At 47.2% G+C, this 18,828-nt stretch overlaps 1 protein-coding gene, 1 long non-coding RNA gene and 1 other non-coding gene across 6 annotated transcripts in view; 2 read left to right on the top strand and 1 right to left on the bottom strand.

Moving 5' to 3' along the window:
* PACSIN2 (protein kinase C and casein kinase substrate in neurons 2) overlaps positions 1 to 15,109 on the bottom strand; it is a 114,995-nt gene extending 99,886 nt beyond the window's left edge. For all 4 annotated transcript variants that reach the window (XM_025282736.3, XM_025282739.3, XM_025282738.3 and 1 more), the window contains exon 1: positions 14,957 to 15,109. The gene's annotated coding sequence lies outside the window, so the exon portion shown is untranslated. The remainder of the gene's footprint in view (positions 1 to 14,956) is intronic.
* Positions 13,898 to 14,371, top strand: LOC123333151. The gene is made up of 2 exons (XR_006550306.1): positions 13,898 to 14,040; positions 14,293 to 14,371. It is a non-coding gene; the product is annotated as an uncharacterized LOC123333151 (long non-coding RNA).
* Positions 15,110 to 17,085: 1,976 nt separating the features above from the next.
* TRNAG-GCC lies at positions 17,086 to 17,158 on the top strand. The gene has a single exon. It is a non-coding gene; the product is annotated as a tRNA-Gly (tRNA).
* Positions 17,159 to 18,828: the final 1,670 nt, after the last annotated feature.

Below are 18,828 nucleotides of genomic sequence, written 5' to 3'. Positions count from 1 at the left end.
TTATATATATGCTGTTCAGTCACGTCCGACTCTTTGTGACCCCATGGGCTGCAACATGCCAGGCTTCTCTGACCATCACCAACTGCCAGAGCTTACTCAAACTCATGTCCAATGAGTCGGTGATGCCATCCAACCATCTTATCCTCTGTCATCCCCTTCACTTCCTGCCTTCAATCTTTCCCAGCATCAGGGTCTTTTCTAAGAGTCGGCTCTTGGCATCAGGTGGCCAAAGGATTGGAGCTTCAGCTTCAGATCAATCCTTCCAATGAATATTCAGGACTGATTTCCTTTAGGATGGACTGGTTGGATCTCCTGGTCCAGGGGACTCTCAAGAGTCTTCTCCAACACCACAGTTCAAAAGCATCAATTCTTCAGCACTCAGCCTTCTTTATGGTCCAACTCTCACATCCATACATGACTACTGGAAAAACCATAGTTATGACTAGACAGACCTTTGTCAGCAAAGTAATGTCTCTGCTTTTTACTATGCTGTCTAGGTTGATCACAGCTTTTCTTCCAAGGAGCAAGTGTCTTTTAATTTCATGGCTGCAGTCACCATCTGCAGTGATACTGGAGCCCAAGAAAATAAAGTCTATCACTGTTTCCCCATCTATCTGCCATGAAGTGATGGGACCAGATGCCATGATCTTCGCTTTTTGAATGTTTAGTTTTAAGCCCAGTGGTCCTTGAGAAGGCATTCAAATGCCAGATATACAGAAGGACATACAGGGCAAGAAAAGGGCAACAACAGTTACTGAATTCTCCCCACAAAAGGATGCTTTGTTTTAAGACTAACAAGGTCCTGAGATTCCTAAACGATAGTACTTTTTGATTCAATGATTCAGGAAATCAAGATGACAAAAGACTACAATAAATTCAAGCTTTAAAATGAATTGTTATTTTATTAATCATAATCATAGCATCATTTTTATACAGTAACATATAAATATTTTGTTTGTCTGTGTGTCTTTGTGTGTGTACAAGGGCAGTTAAAAAAAAAAACCCATCTACAAAGTACACCTGGTAGGTACAGTCCTCTGTAACTATCCTCTAATGCCCTAGAGAACCAGGGTCCCTGTGGGGAACCACCAATGCACTGGAGAGAGAACTTTAAGGTGGATCTGGGTCTGAGGAGTTACTAAGCTTCTGTGAGCCTCTTTCCTCACTGCAAAGTCAGAATCAAAAAGTCACAGGGCAGGACAGTTGGGAGGCTTAAAGGCACGCAATGGCCACACTAAACAGGGCTCTCAAAGTGCAACACTGTCCCAGGCAAGTACACAACACATACTTATTCATCCTGCCCTCACAACAATCCTCCCATTATGCCCATTTTAGAAGTGAGGTAACTGAGGCACAGAAAGATCAGGAAATTCCCAAGGACCCACAATAAACTGCAGAACTGGGATTCAAGCCCTGGCAATAAACTCGCGACATACACCTGCAGCACAGAACACTGGGCTGGCCCACGACCATTACTCAGCAGGGCTTGTCCCACTGCTCCAAGAAGGCCCTCCTACACCAGAGAGCAACCTGAGATGAAAAGTCAGGGCCCCATCAACAGCAGGAGCCTGCAGAGGGACCAGAAGCAGTGCTTCACAGCCTCTGGGTACTGGAATCTTCCACCTCCACCCCATGGAGGGAAAGCTCCTTCCTCTTACCCACTCCCCAGGAGTTCGGGGCGGGGCAGGGGTGCTGACAGAGTTTGCTTCTTGAGAGTGGGCCTCCCCCTCTTCCAGTCACACCACTAACATTAAGTTTTTGTAAGGCAAGGCTTTAAAGGTTTGGGGTTTTCTTCCCCCTGCCTTTTTACTTATAAGTTAAGAGGGCATGCTATTTTTAACTATTTCCAAATTTCACGAACCTGCAAGTTCCTAGTGGAAGTTGTAGACAAACTAGCACAGGTACAAAATAGCAATTCTGGAGATTTGTTCCAATTATGGAAACAAATTTGTCTAGCTTTAAAGGGAGGTAATGAGACAGCCCAGTCCAATCCCAACTAAGCAACTTCAGACTTACACCTGCAAGACCAAGAAAGAAAGAAAGAAATCTAAAAGGCAAAATAACAAAAGTCTTGAATTTACTGTACCAACTACTTCACTACATTTTCATAAAAGGAGGCATACTGCAGCACTCCAATCATCCAATCACATTTTTTTTCCATGACCTCTGCATGGCCAGACTACCAGCTCTGGCCCCACTTCAAGGCCCCTTTTCTGTGAGACTATCAGGTAAGGCCTAACTCTGGGCTCCAGTCACCCGTCCCAGTTCTAAAAAGCAGAAGAAACTTGATGGAACAATGTCAACCTGTCCAACCCAGAATAAAGCTGGGGCTAAGGGCTGCTGAGGAATCATGCCTCATGGTTCAAAGGTCCATGTCCTGAAATAGTCACCCCATTCCATTCCGTGCCACACCCTGCCAAGCTGGGGCAGTTGGGCAGAGCTTTCTCAGGAAATAAAACAGGAAATGTGGAAAGGACAAAGGGAAGTTATGACCGTGTACCTCTGGAGCTTAGTGGTTACCATCTAGCTTGGTTGAGAAGCCATAGGAAGCCTTAGGGCTTCCATCCAGCCACTACCAGCATCTTCACCTTACAAACAAACCACACCTCAGCCAGCTGACCAGGCAACAGCCACCAGACATGTTTAGGCATCTGTGGAAACCAGGGCAAAGTACAATTTCCATGTGTGTAATAAAAACACAGACTACCAAGCACAGCACAAAGCATTACTCTAAAATTTGGGCTTACTGACTGAACAAACAGGTGGGAAAGGGAAGCAGAAGCCAGGCGGCACCAGCTGCGCCAGTGCAGTAACACAGGCCCACAGCACTGGCAGCAAGAACTCACCTGTGCCTGAGAAGCAAAGCTCTTGTCATGCTTCTGTGTAGTTGGTGATTATTTCCTCTTATTTCTGCCTTAATATGTAGTGATGTTTTGTTGTGTTGTGAACATCAGACTTTCTTAGCTAGGATAAGAGGAACCAAGAATAGAGGAGTTTTTGCCCAGGACAAGGCCAGAGAACTAAAGAAGAAACAGCAATAGAGGCGAGCAGCAGGCATCCAGGGGCGGGGACTCGAGGGTGAGGGCTGAGGTCTGGCCGCTGCTCCCCACCCAGGGCCCTCCTGTCCTTGCTAAGCAGTTTTTCCTTTGCAGGCCCTGAGAAATGAGCCACCAGGAAAGAAAACAGGACTCCGCTCAATCTGCAGGTGAACACCTAAGAACATTGGAATGTGAAAAGCTAAGCCAATCCACGGTAAAGGACAAGGTGACTTCAGAAGGAAAAAACAAACAAGCCAAAAAGAAAGAAAAGAAAAAGAGTAAACACCAACAGTATGAACATCCCAGTACTTCTCTGGAATGTTTGCCTCTAGTAATGGCAGAGATAGGAATGTCCCTCAGAGCTACACGGGAGAAATGCAAAGGATGGCGACATCCCCCAGGCTGTCCTGGTGGAGATGACAGCAGCAGAAACAATCTTGCATGGTCTTTCCCAATATGCGTATTACAAGTGAGGAAAAGAAAACCAGAACAAGTTCTGAGTCAGACCTTGGTTCAGAGCATCATGACAGCTGAATTAATCAAAGAATGCAATCACAAATATTTACCACTAAGGGAATGTAGAACATTAGCTCAGGTGATTAATAAAGAAAGTAGTAAGGACTTTTTCAAAGACTGCTTCTTGCTTATGAAGTAAAATATCTCATTCAAGTAAAATTATATCCAGAAACTTGGGAGGAAATATGACTCATTTAAGAAACCTCACAAAAGTTTATCTCACATATACTTGAAAGTTCTAAAGGCCAAAGTAATTTAAAGAGGAAAAAAAAAAAAATCTCTATTTTTTTCTCTTAAAAATCAGAAATATAAACCCAGAAGTGACAGAGCAGGCTTTCAAACAAAACACTCTAAGATGTTCATATCCTTTAATCCAAGAATTCTAGTTCTGGGAATTTATACCCAGGAACTAATTATACAAATGAAAAAAAGAAAAATGAAATTGTCAACTGCAAATGCATCTACAATAAAGCAAAAAAAAAAAAAAAAGTGGAAATAACATAAAATGTTCATTATCAGAGGAATGTTTTAATCTCATTACATCAACAGGCTTACACACCCATTAAAAATCTTTTTAAGAACAATGATAACATGGAAAAATATTTGATAAAATATTTAAGGAGATCTGAATAACACAACTGTAACAGTGAAGACTGATGAAGAGAGACAGGGACATGAAGCCAGGCAGTGGGTGTGTGTGCTCAGTCATGTCCTATTCTTCGAGACTCTATGGACTGTAGCCTGCCAGGCTCCTCTGTCCATGGGATTCTCCTAGCAAGAAATACTGGAGTAGGTTGCCATTTCCTTCTCAGGGGATCTTCCCAACCCAGGAATCAAATCTCCATCGCCTGCATTGCAGGCGGATTCTTTACCACTGGTAAAATTTCAGTTTACCAGGAATCTCTCTCTCCCTCAACACAACGTAGCCAGTGCAGGCTTCAAACTCTCTCCCCTGTCTACAACCCTGGGGACCTTGGGCTCAGCACATGGTCTCACTACCTGCAGTACCCTCATGTTCGAACTGGCAACCTGGGAGTCTCGAGTGTCTGTGAGGACAGACAGGGGTAACGCAGCTCTCCAGCCTCTTCTGAAGCTGGGAACAAAGCAGTCAGTTAGTAGGTGCAGCTACTGCTTCTAAGATAACTTTAAACCGCAAAGCATATGGAAAGTAGAACACAAAGAGTTCTTTATTCAAAAGAAATCTATTTTCTATGTTGTGCCTTCAATTTTTAAAAGACCAGAAAGCAAAGAAAGTCTTTTGACATAAAAGTGACTGATATTTACAAGCATAAAAACAAACATCTGCTGTAATTTACCTGTACAAATGATCTTCCCTTGCTGTCACGCCAATGAAATGGAAATGTGACGTTCTTCTGCAATTTCACGCAGTGTAGTGCAAATGGACGCTTGACAGAAATACAATTTCTTCTCCCCTAAGTGAGTGCTTTTTCAATCTCATACAGCACCTTTCAGAAAGCAGCTAGTGGAAGATGAGGCAGGAGCACTCCCACCGAAGCCAGGAGCTCTGAAGTCCCAGCTCAGCTGTTCAAAAGCCTCTCTCTTTATGCCGTATCTCCCCACTGCATACATTAGTGCAAACTCTTGGATTATCTTTATCAAGTTAGTTGTAGGCAGAGATCCTGTCTTAAACAAAAGACTACATAACTTGCCTCTTTTCTGTGTTTCCAAGAGGTGGGGAAGGAAGATTAACTTACAGATTTTTTTCATATTTGAGGACAAGTGACTCAGAAGGCACCTATTCAAGACAGCAGATAAGCATGGCTTCAGAGTCAGGCCGAGGGCCAGCTCTGCTGGTGACCCTGTGAAGGTCACTTCATCTCAGAGCTTTGGTTTACTCTTGTGTAAAGTGGAGTTAACTCCATCTGTAGCAAAAACTGAATGAGCGGGAGTGTAAAGTTTCCTGTAGGGTCCCCCATGAGCCCCCACAGCCAGAGGCCTGTCCCAGACGGCAAACAGCCTCTGCTCTGCCCTCCTCACTGGCTGTCAGGCTCCTTAATTGATGACACCTTCACTGGTGCAGAGGGCACAATCACTTCATTAATTAAAACATCATCATGTCTCAGCTAAACAGCGCCCAGGTAGGCCCGCTCCCTCCTCCAGAAATCAGCCAGCTACAGAACCCACTAATAGCAGGTCTGGAGGTCCACATGGGCTGCGGAGCCTGCTCTGTGGTTCTTCTGAAGATCACAGCTCACACTTGGCACACTTAGTTGGCGACAACATAATTGGATACCATGGAACACAAGCACTGTTTAAAATATGAAAATGTTCACAAACTATGGTTTGGGTATCACTTTACAATAATAAAATCTCATGTATTCAGTAGGAAACTTCAAAGCACTAGCCACAGTTTATTCTCTATGTTAAAGACCACCCTGTAGGTTGCAGCAGAGACCCCCATAACTGGGCTCTCTAAGAACTATGTATTCAGGCTGAGGTCCACATGGGGTCCTGGCTGGCCAGCCTCAGGCAAAACCACTGACCCTCCAGACCTCCCTCTTATCCTCCTCTGGAAAATGAAGAGGGGAGCAGACCAACAAGGCTGTTTTGAAAACAAAATGAGGACTATGGGAAGATTCCTGGTGAACTGAAAATGCCTATGCAACCAAGCTGTTTATTTATTTTAATTATAGAGTCAACTTATTGCTTAAATGTTAATTTTTAAAGTAAAAAGGCAATGTAACAGTGCGGAAATCAAGAAACTTTCCATTATTCTACAACCTTAACTACAGTCACTGTATATTGTTTTAATATTTTACACGTGATGAGTGTACCTATTGCTTTACAATTTGCTTTTTCAAGTCTTTATATTTTTCATTACCTGAGTATGAGCTATTGTCACCATCAAACAGGGTCCCTTCCAACTCTGAGTCACTAAAGCTAGTCACAACACCAAAGGTCAGGCTTTCTAATAGCCTATGTAATGCTCAACTCGAGCACAGAATCACCAGCCCAGATGGGAACAAGGCCTCTGTGTGGCAGGGCTGCCCTCAAAATCCAGGGAGAGATCGCCTTCAGGCCTTCACCCCAAGGGGGTCCCCAAGGGGACAGAATCAGAGAGAAGCTTAGAGGAAGAGAACAGAAAAGACAGGCCTTGTCCGTGGCAGGATGGGAGGGTATTCCAAGCAGGGTTGGAAACCTCATCCACATCAACCACCCCAACAGCATCCCTGTCAAGTAAAGGTCTGAGTATACGGAATAGACTTAGGCTGAGAAAAGAATACTGCATCTTAGGATTTTCAGTAGAACTGGATAGTGTAACATCAGTTTGAGACCTTTAAAGGTGTATTTTCTCTTAATTAGCCAACTCACTCAGTAGGCACTGCACTTCGAGGGATACCAACATTACTGAGTTGGCATCACAGACCAGGCACAGGTGCTGAGCTCAGGGTCTACAGTCCATTCCCACACATTACCCTCCTCAGGTCATATGAGGAGGGGCTGTCAGTACCCTGGTTTGGGAGATGTTGAAGCATTTGGCCAAGGAAATTGCCTAGTAGTGGAGCTGGAACTCAAATTCAGGGCTATGTGGCTCTGAAGCCATGCTACCTGCTGTATCTACTGCAATATTACTTTTTTTTTTTTTTTTTGCAGGAACTGGCAGTGAAAGATACACACTAACTGTGTGGATCTGTGAGCATAAGCCGTATGAAAAGAGAAGCAGGACCCAGGCAGCTGCTGTATTACCAACGTAAATACAGGCAAAGAAATTGAGTCAAGACTGATGCCAATCCCACTGTGGAAGTCCCTCTCATTAGAGATTAGCACTGCTTCCTAAGAATTTCCATGGAAATCCCTGAGCATCCCGGGACGTAAGTGACTTTTGTTAAAATGAGCCATTTGAAACACCCCTTGCCCATCTGCATCCCTGACATCTCACCTGACGTCTCACTCCTGTGCAGAGCCTCAACCTGCTGTGTCTGCTACCCCAAAACGGCTCCTCCATCCTCCAGAAGGAGGTCCAAATCCTTGCCTGGCCTACAAGGCAGGTCACACAAAATGAAGCCCGCCCGCCCACCCTCGGGGGCCCCTCTCACACCTCCACATTCTTTACAACTCCATACCTCTGCCTGGGATTCTTTTTCCAGTCATCATCTGCCTGGAGAGTAAAACCACTGCAAGGTCACCTCCCTGAAGGTCAGCTCTCTGCAGTGTCCCGAAGGCAGTCAGCTCCACCCTCCTCTGTCTGCCCTTCCTTTGTACAGACTCCCATCTGCTCCTGTCACAAAGATGGGATCGCTTCTAAGCTCACCTCCTGACCAACAGTCACCTGAATCTCAGTATCTGAGAACCGCGAGTAGAGCCAAGCATCAGGGGCACTACACACACACAGTGGCCAGGAAGGCTCCCTTCAACCCAACCTGCACACTTCCCCTCATCAGGGCACACTCCCTTCAAACAGCTCAGGAAATGAAATTTAAATAAAAAGCAGAACTTTGACACAGCAGCCTAAAGGAGTTCCCAGCTCACTACTAACAACTCTGCTACTCTATCAATATTTAAATCACGGACCGGCCCCTGGAAGAAAAGAGCCAACAGATGCAAGTTTCCTGGCCATGGTGTGTGTGCATCATAGCATGCGTGTGCTCAGTTGTGTCCAACTCTTTGTGACCCTGTGGACTGTAACTCACCAGGCTCCTCTGTCCACGGGATTTTCCAAGCAAGAATACTGGAGCTAGTTGCCATTTCCTTCTCCAGGGGATCTTCCGGACCCAGGTCAGAGGAGGGCCCATAAACACTAGCAGAGTTCACAGCATGCAGTATAGTTAACTGGATGCCACCTCTGTCCAGTGGCAGCTGCCTGGAGTTTACCCTTCATCACCAGCCTTGCCCTCTGACAGCTTCACCTCACCACTGCCTCTTGCGAGCAATTCCCAGGAAGCTGACACATGACATCAGGCTTTATGTTGGACTTCAGTGAGGCTGTGCATGTCTGCCTCAGTCTCTCCAGTATTCTAAAGAAATGCACTATGAAATGAGCAAATAACCCTTTTCCATGCCTGGAGAGTTGGCCAGTCTCCTTACAGGTATCAGGCGTAACAGAACACATACGTATACTACATTTGAGAGATATGTACTGTAGACCATCTTAGTTCCTCCAAGTCTGATTCTTCAACACATCTTCATTATGATGAGTCTTTTCATCAGTAATAAACCACTTAATATCTGTGAGGCTTTAAACTTTAGTATACTTTTGCATACACAACTTCTTTACATAGCTGATACTCTGTACTCTGTTAATAAACTGAAAAAAAAAAAAAAAAAAGTCCCTAAAATATTCAGAATCTGATCAGAGGGCCACAGGAAGCCCTGTGGATAGTCATGGTGATTGGCACAATCCACACCTGACTCTCAAACACCCTCCCTACCCCACCTCTACCCACCCACCCAGTGGCTCTGGGCTTAGGGAGGCGCCTCTCAGGCTGCAGGACAAGTCTCATCTGTGAGGACATATTTGCCAGAACAAGTCAAATGTTAGGAATTTTCTCTTAACATTTATTTCACAAGTTTCTCAAGTGCCGTGCAACTGGAAAGTAATAATTTCAATATACTCTTTAATCAATAAACATTAAACAAGTATGCTCAAAACACTCAAGTCCTACAAACGTTTCCCAGGGAAAAGTATGGCATAAAAAAATAACAAAAACATAATAAGTAACCTTTTGACAGTCAAGAAAGGTGTTTAGTGATCCAAATTCAAACCAAAAAAAACAAAAAACAAAAAACAAAGCAGTCCTCTCAGCAGATGAACAAATATTTCCTCTGTAAGTGACACACTCTGAGATATTTACACTGCCAAACATAACTCATAATGACAACCACCAAGGAAGCTAAACCTAATGGAAAAACCCCAGGCTGGCAATCAGGAGCCCTGACTCTGGTCCTAGGACAGGCTGCTGGCTATGTAATCCTACTAAAGTGGTGGCCAGGCCTGGTACCCCTCTCTCTAGGGGAGAAGAATACTCCTACCCTAAGAAGGAGTATCCATCACCACCCACACTGCTCAGAAATGTTTGGGGGACTAAAAAAAAAAAAAGAGATGAAAATGCTCTGGAGTGTCTTCCATAAATACGAGGCATTATTATTATTAGCTCAAAGATGACCAGGAAAATAGGATTATAGAATATCAGAGGTGAGAGGGAGCTTAGAGGTGAGATGATCAAGGAGTTCCTCATCTGGGGTCCAGGCCTCCGATGCTGTCCACAGGTGTGCTTTCTGGGAAGAGGTCTGTACTTGTTAACTGTTTCCCAAACAGTTAAGAACCTCTCAGGCTCTCCTTTTACAAACATGAAAACTGAGACCCTAAGGTATATGGTTGTCCTGGGCTCAGGACTAGTCAGGAAGAGGTTGGACCAAGCCCAGGGCTCCTTGTCTCCATCTACACTCTACAATCCCACATTCAAGGGAGGGAAAAAGTCACATAAATCTCATACAGCCATCAGATCAGATCAGATCAGATCAGATCAGTCGCTCAGTCGTGTCCGACTCTTTGCGACCCCATGAATCGCAGCACGCCAGGCCTCCCTGTCCATCACAAACTCCAGGAGTTCACTCGGACTCAGGTCCATCGAGTCCGTGATGCCTTCCAGCCATCTCATCCTCTGTCGTCCCCTTCTCCTCCTGCCCCCAATCCCTCCCAGCATCAGAGTCTTTTCCAATGAGTCAACTCTTCACATGAGGTGGCCAAAGTACTGGAGTTTCAGCTTTAGCATCATTCCTTCCAAGGAAATCCCAGGGCTGATCTCCTTCAGAATGGACTGGTTGGATCTCCTTGCAGTCCAAGGGACTCTCAAGAGTCTTCTCCAACACCACACTTCAAAAGCATTAATTCTTCGGTGCTCAGCCTTCTTCACAGTCCAACTCTCACATCCATACATGACCACAGGAAAAACCATAGCCTTGACTAGACGAACCTTTGTTGGCAAAGTAATGTCTCTGCTTTTCAATATGCTATCTAGGTTGGTCATAACTTTCCTTCCAAGGAGTAAGCGTCTTTTAATTTCATGGCTGCAGTCACCATCTGCAGTGATTTTGGAGCCCAGAAAAAGAAAGTCTGACACTGTTTCCACTGTTTCCCCATCTATCTCCCACAAAGCGATGGGACCGGATGCCATGATCTTCGTTTTCTGAATATTGAGCTTTAAGCCAACTTGTTCACTCTCCACTTTCACTTTCATCAAGAGGCTTTTGAGTTCCTCTTTACTTTCTGCCATAAGGGTGGTGTCATCTGCATATCTGAGGTTATTGAGATTTCTCCCAGCAATCTTGATTCCAGCTTGTGTTTCTTCCAGTCCAGCGTTTCTCATGATGTACTCTGCACATAAATTAAATAAACAGGGTGACAATATACAGCCTTTACGTACTCCTTTTCCTATTGGAACCAGTCTGTTGTTCCATGTCCAGTTCTAACTGTTGCTTCCTGACCTGCATACAGATTTCTCAAGAGGCAGATCAGGTGGTCTGGCATTCCCATCTCTTTCAGAATTTTCCGCAGTTTATTGTGATCCACACAGTCAAAGGCTTTGGCATAGTCAATAAAGCAGAGATAGATGTTTTTCTGGAACTCTCTTGCTTTTTCCATGATCCAGCAGATGTTGGCAATTTGATCTCTGGTTCCTCTGCCTTTTCTAAAACCAGCTTGAACATCAGGAAGTTCACGGTTCACGTATTGCTGAAGCCTGGCTTGGAGAATTTTGAGCATTACTTTACTAGCGTGTGAGATGAGTGCAATTGTGGGGTAGTTTGAGCATTCTTTGGCATTGCCTTTCTTTGGGATTGGAATGAAAACTGACCTTTTCCAGTCCTGTGGCCACTGCTGAGTTTTCCAAATTTGCTGGCATATTGAGTGCAGTACTTTCACAGCATCATCTTCCAGGATTTGGAATAGCTCAACTGGAATTCCATCATCTCCACTAGCTTTGTTCGTAGTGATGCTTTCTAAGGCCCACTTGACTTCACATTCCAGGATGTCTGGCTCTAGGTCAGTGATCACACCATTGTGATTATCTGGGTCGTGAAGATCTTTTTTGTACAGTTCTTCTGTGTATTCTTGCCATCTGTTCTTAATATCTTCTGCTTCTGATAGGTCCATACCATTTCTGTCCTTTATTGAGCTCATCTTTGCATGAAATGTTCCTTTGATATCTCTGATTTTCTTGAAGAGATCCCTAGTCTTTCCCATTCTGTTGTTTTCCTCTATTTCTTTGCATTGATCAGCCATAGAGCACATTAATATTATACAAACCACTGCATATGTTCTTTCTAAAGTTACAGCAAAATTTCCCTCCTTTCATTTTCCTAAGCTTCTTGCTGAGGCCTTTGATCACTGAGACAGCATTTTATTCATTTCTACACTCTCATATCTTGTTCTTTCAGTGCCTAATGTCAGGACACTCTCAAATGACATTTTAATATTGAAACTAAAGCTTTTATTCTAGGAAACAAGAAAACTAGAATCCATGATGTTCAGTTTTACCAAGCAAACAGATAAACATACAATCATGGGAATAAATGCAAGATAATATATTAAAGTAAGGCATTTTTGTCATGTTGTGTCTTTAATCAAAATACTAAAGCTTGTGCTCTTAGATGGCCATTGTCCTTGAAATAGTTACCTTTGGAACTACATGTATGCCAGGAATGTTGCATTGCACAGAATGCTTTGAGTTCTTCTTTAAAGATCATCTCCAGTTGGCAGAGCACAATCGTTTGAATACAAAAATCTGAAGGAATTCATACACAGCCATCCCAGGGACAGAACTGAGCCCATCAGCAACCAGGTTTCAGGCACTGACATGCCTTCAGGTATGTGAAAGATCCCAGCCAGGGCCATAAAGAAAGGTCTCTATGGATGGAATGCAAACTGACTTCCTAAGGAAGGCACTGCTGTGCTGCCTTCAGGTATGCAGCTGCACTTCCAAACAATCTTAATTGGAAAAAAAAAAAAACAGTGCCAGCACCATCACTCACATGAATGTGGTCATTACAAAAATAATCTACAGGGTGGCCTTCACAAAGCCACCAGCACAATCCGATGGCAGATAAGGCAGGCCTGAGTCAGATGAGAGGTCCAGGTGAGGGTGGCCAGAGAGCACTTGGTAAAAACTATCATGATCTCTAAACACAAGCTGCTCTTACTATTATTAAGGAATCTATGCCATCTTTTTGATATTCCATAACATTGTGGAATCAACTGTGACCCAGTCAGAGGAAGGAAACCTGAGCATGAGGCACTTGTCTGAACAGACTTCCAAGTGGATAAACAAATGAGAAAATTTAAAGACAAATGCCCCTCAGCTCCCACCCCAGAAACTGCCTGGCCATCAGAAATCTGGACTGGGCATCCAGGACTGGGGAAAGCCAGCTATATGTTTCAGCAACAAGCTGTGTTCAAAACCCAGATATTGCTTTTATACATACTTACTTTTAGATTATTTAAATCTTATGACCTATATCTTACATACTTGAGGCTAAAAATAATAAAGTTCCAGTTCCCCAATAGTGTGAGTTAAGAATGACATTTCCATTCAAATGAGTTTTCATTCTTCTCCCAAATAGTGAATTCGGAGTACAGACCTAATCTCTCATCTGTTCTTCTGTGCTTCGTTCCTTTCCCATGTAATAAATATCATCAGCCTCATGCAGTTTCTTTAAAGCTCTCAGACAATTGTCAAGAGAAAAACACAGCACAGCAAAGTTTTTGATGTAGTGGTCTCATATCTCAACTAACATAACCTCACCAAGGAGATTGTGAAACTTTAGAATTAAGTGCACACAGATTATTGTTTCCCACATGACTCTAGAGGAATCCCAGTTGTAGTGGCTCCCCTTCAATGACTTTATGGGGAGGCTGCCGGCAGGCTGGTGATTCAAGTGGAGTAAGACATTTCAGACAGGAAGGGGAAGGCCAGCATTCAACAGGGACCACCTGGTTGGTTCCCTTGCCCGGGGCTCCAACCTACCCATCCTTCAGCATAGGGAATACTGGGGACCAAGGAACCGCAGAGAAAGGAGAAAACTAGTGTGAGCTCACCGCTTGTAGCCCAGGTTTAAAATCTCTGAGCTGGCCTCCTGATTTTCATCAAGACAGCCAGGGAGTGTTTGGTAAATAGCATAATGAGTAGCTGTGGAGACTCAGAGTAGCCAACCCTTCTTAACCACAGAAATTCAGGACAACTGGGGTAAAGGAGAGAAAGGGAAGACCCAGGAATGGTGCACAGACCCCACCTGAAGGCCATCTTCCCTCAGGCGCCTAACCCTCGAAGGCTCAGCTGTGTGGGACCCGAGGAGACAGAGCTCGCTCCCCCTCACCAACTCCGTCTGAAAAGAAAGCCAACCTCCTCCGGTGGAAGCTGAAACTTAAAGAGCCGCTGAAACGGAGCGGCAGAAATCACTACCTCTCCAATCCCAGGCCTCTCCGGATGCCCCAACCCCAGAGGAGGGAGGGAGCTCCCGTTTCTAAAAAGTACGATCAGGGAAGACTCCTTGGACCAACGGGGCAAACATCCCCAGCCTCTCTCCTGCCTGTCCCCCAGCCCTAGGACCTGCTCACAAGGAAGGGCTTGCACCCCACGCCGCCCCTCCGCCCACCCCATGTAGAGCCGGGTGAGGGACAGGGAGGGTGGGGAGGAAGGAAATGGAGGACGGTCTTCAAAGCGCCCCGAGCCAGCGTATCCGCATAAGTGTCCCGCCTGCTCTGGCCGCCCCTCCCCTCCAGGACACCCGAGGACCGGGCCCTGCCTTCTAAGTGACGCCGACCAGCCCGCCGCCTCCTCCTGCGCTCCCCACCGCCCCCCGCCCGAGGGAACCCCCGCACCCCTCGGCATCCTCGCCTCCCCTCGCTAAGTCCCTCAGAGAGTCTTCCGTCCCGCTACGGCAGCAGCACCTTGACCTCCACGGGTCCCGCTCCGCAACTTCTGTCTCAGCCGAGCCGAGGAGGACTCGTCCGCACCCCTGTGGCGCCCCCCGCTTCCCGCCCAGACCCCGCACCCCACCTCGAAACCCGGCCCCCGCGCGCCCTCCGGAGGCCCCTCTACGTCCCCTCCGGCGCTCCCCTCGGCCCCCGGACGCCGCTCAACACCGGCCCCCCACCCCCTCTCCCTCAGCGACTCGCCCCCGGACGCCCCTCAACACCGCTCCCCCACCCCCAGCTCCCTCAGCGACTCGCCCCCGGACGCCCTTCAACACCCCCTACCCCGCCCCCGGCTCCCTCAGCTACAGGAAGTTCGCGCGCGGGCGACGCGGCCCCAGAGGCTGCCCTCAGGCGCGGAGCGCGGCCGCGGCCTGACAGGGCGCGGGCCCGGCTGCCAACAAGCACCCCGCGTCCGTCCCCCCCACCCCCACACCCCGCGGAGCCCCAACCGTCGCGGCGCGTCCCTCACCTGGGCCGCCGCTCCTCTCCCGGCACTCTGCGTGCCCCTCTCCTGCCGCGACTGCTTCTCCAAGCCCCGGCTCCGGCTCCGGCTCCGGCTCCGGCCACAGCTCCCGCCCTCACTCCGGCCGCGCTGTCCCGGCCCTGCCCTAACCCTGTGGCGGCCGCTCCTGCCGCCAGCCCCGAACGCCCCGCCCCCCCGCGCCCGCTGTGCTCTTCCCATTGGCTGCTGAGCGTCGGGCACCGCCCCCAAGGCACCTTCGGCTCCCCTGAATGGGCCGGAGGAGAGCCGAGGCGGCACGCCCCCTAGCGAGCCAAAGGGACCTCCCCTGGGCCTCATTGGCGACTTCGCCTGTCCATCAAAGGATGGGGCGTGCCTACCTAGCAGATGCGAGGGCGGTTGGGGTCACTTTCCCCGAGTCGCTCCAAAACTGTGGGTCTATGAGACTTTCTCCCAGGAGCTAGGAGTGTTTCAGCTTTGCGGGCGCGCCGAGATGGAGGCCGAGGGAGGGTGGGCACCGCGCTTAATGGGAATTCAGGGAAGGTAGTCTTTCTGAAAGTTTCCTTTCCAGCGGCACTCACAGACGCGTGTCATCAGGGCTTCTTAGATTCATAGATTCACTTGAGCCGGCTTAGTTTTTAAAAGCAGGACAGAGAACGGTGTGTGGTCGCGCGCGCGTGTACAGAGCTCACGCGAAGGTTTGGGGATCCCAGGCCAAGTAACTTCCTAGGGAGGCAACGACCCGGGGTAAACAGTAAATAAACGGCAGAAGCAGGGTCAGCCGTATCCCAGGCCTACCCCAGGCCTGTACTGGTTCCAAATCAACCGCCTTGAAATTCAGCAGGACGATGGTGCTGCAATATGGAAAAACGCTTAAACTAAAATGTTAAAAGGAAAAGCCGGATAGGAAATGGCGGGGACTCTTAAAACTGCTACTGTGTTTGCACAAGGACTAGAAGAGAAGTGGACAGAAACAAAGTGGGTTTTTTCCCCTTTCTAAAGTATTTGTTCGGTTGCAATGTGCTTGTGATAATAATCATTGAGAAAGAGGGAAAGAAAGGCCACCACCATGCTGTGCCAGATCCAGCTACTGTCAAGAAGTCCCAGCCATTCTCCAGGACTCAGCCCATAGGGGCCACTCTGCCACCCAGAATACCTCTGGATCGTGTGTACAGAACCCAGTCATCACCTGAGGTCTCCCAGGCCTCTGAGATCTGGGTAAATTGCGGTTTGCACAGCTTTTCCTGTGAGGATCCAGTGTCATTGCCATGGTTTCTCAACAAGTCCCCATCACCCCTCCGTCCAGCCTCCCGCTCTTTCCCACGTGCCCGCTGGTCCTTGCCATCATCCCGTCTCCAACTGCACACACTCACACAGTCCCCCATCACACCAAGCACTGGGGAGGCCAGCAGGGGTTCCTGCAGCCCAGACCCCACATGGAGGCATCAAGCCTGGCACTGCTTGGCAACACAAGACACCTCTTGAGCCCTTTTGGCCTCTTGACCCTGAGGCCACTACCTGGCCACCTGACCAAGGCAGGTCTCTGGCCTCTGGCTCCCTTCTCTTCTCTCTCCTTTCTTCTAAAGACAAAAACAAAATTCCTATCATTTCTTTCCCCAGCAGTTTGATGCTGATCAGCTCTTTGAGTCTCACCTCTGTCCCTACAGCTTACCAGAGGATTTTTCCCAAGAGAGCTTCCCTTTCCATGCTGTGAGCATTCCAACTCTGACCCCCACAGAAATTTCACAATGTTGCATCCAGTCCCCTACTATCAGATCCAAACAGCCCTGAAGCTCCATCCTGCCTCTGCTCCTCGAGCAAGTCACTGCCATTCTCTGTACCTCTGTGTCTCATTTTTTAGCATGTGGGAGACGACAGGGCCCACACAGGGTGAGCAGTAACTGGGGCAAATCAGGTGAAAGCGAGGGGAGCCACTCTGGATGTGCAGGTGTGGGTGCTTGATATCTGATCAGTTAATGTAGTTGCCCTCTGTCACCGTCATTTGGCTCCCCCTTCTCGAAAAACATGCTCATTACCTAAGTCTGGAGCAAAGGCTGACGGGTCCTTTATTAGCCATTTCCCACTAAACAACTGGGATAAACAGGCAGCCCAAGTTAAAACATACTTTCACAGGGACTTCCCTGGTGGTTCAGTGGCTAAGACTTTGCACTGCCAATGCAGGGGACCCAGGTTCAATCCCTGGTCGGGGAACTAAATCCCACATGTTGCAACTAAGATCTGGTGCAGTCAAATAAACGGTGCTCAGTTGCTACAGTCGTGTCTGACTCTTTGCGACCCCATGGACTGTAGCCCACCAGGATCCTCTGTCCATTGGATACTCCAGGCAAGAATACTGGAGTGGGTTGCCAAGCCCTCCTCCAGAGGATCTTCTTGGCCCAGGGATCCAAACTGTATCTCTTGCGTCCCCTGCATTGGCAGATGGATTCCCTACCACTGTGCCCAATCAAATGAATAAAATTTTAAAAATAGTTTCACAGAGAATAAAACAGTCTCCAAAAAAAATGAAAATATCCAGATACAGTTATGGTACAGTGGTACAGGTACATCTTCCAAGAAAAAAAATTCAAAATCTGTTATAGATACTTATTTGATTGGTAATTACAATATTTAGAGAATGTGCAGCACAGGGGATAGGGTGGATTCAGGGTGGGATGGACTTGAGTCCTGTCTTGCTTCCAGGAAGACTCAGCAAGGATATTAAACCTAGAAAAGGCCTCCCAGTGATCCCCAGAGGGTCACCATATTGAGTGTGTGAGTGTTCAGGTGCTCAGTCATGTCCAGCTCTTTGCGACCCCTTGGACTGTAGCCCACAAGGCTCCTCTGTCCATGGGATTTCCCAGGCAAGAATACTATAAATGGGTTGCCATTTCCTTCTGCAGGAGATCTTCCTAGCCCAGGGATTGAACCTGACTCTCCTGTGTCTCCTGTAATGCAGACAGATTCTTTACTACTGAGCCACTGGGGAAGCCCTGCCATATTGAAGGCAGTGATATTTAACTGAGCCAAGGTGAATGGAAAGGATGAGCAAAGGCCCAGAGGCAAGAGATCCTGCTGTCCAGGGAGACAGGTGGGTTCTTCTTGGCTGGAGCACGCAGCTGAGCAGCGAGTAGCCATGCAGTTCTGGCAATCTGTTTTGCCACTCCAGGTCTCAGTTTTCAGCTGTAAAATGGGCATAATCACAGAGTCTAGTATTTAGAGAAATTGCCAGGATTCTTGAGGTCACTCCTGTGATGCTCTTAGGACATAGCTGGTACAGTCAGTGGCTGTTAAGGGTTTTACAAGGACCTCTTTGCAGTTTGTAAAAGTATTCTTTTTAAAAATTTGTGATTGGCCTATCAGCAGCTGAGAAGTTAAGCAGATGGCCTGGAGGAGGACTTCAGATTTCATCGTCCTCCCAGCATTTTGACCCTCTACCGAAGCCCCTGGCTAAAATGATGTGAACCCAGAAAAAAAAAAAAAAAAAAATGTGATTGGGACTTGCTTGGTGGTGCAGTGGTTAAGACTGTGCTTCCGCTGCAGGGGTTGAAGGTTTGATCCCTGACCTGGAAACTGAGATCCCTCAAGCCAAGCTCACTGCAAAAAAAAAAAAAAAAAAAAGATTAAAAAACAAAACAGAAGGAGAACATGTACTGTGCACCAACTGTTAATACTCTGGAGACATCAGAGTGTTAACTGTTGGGGCCAGAGGAATACATCTCTGGATACACCTTGGAATGAAGTGCTCCCTGCCAAGTGGTGTAAAGACCTGAATTCCTTATAAATGTGTCATTAACTAGGAGGCAACTACCCCAGCCTTTCTTCTTTTGAATAGTTTTGCTCCGTGCTGGCCTGCACAAATCTGCTCACATAAAGCTGTACCA

This window comes from Bubalus bubalis, chromosome 4 (genome assembly GCF_019923935.1).
Source record: "Bubalus bubalis isolate 160015118507 breed Murrah chromosome 4, NDDB_SH_1, whole genome shotgun sequence".
Lineage (NCBI taxonomy): Eukaryota > Metazoa > Chordata > Mammalia > Artiodactyla > Bovidae > Bubalus > Bubalus bubalis.
This window is presented reverse-complemented; position numbering and strand designations above follow the sequence as displayed.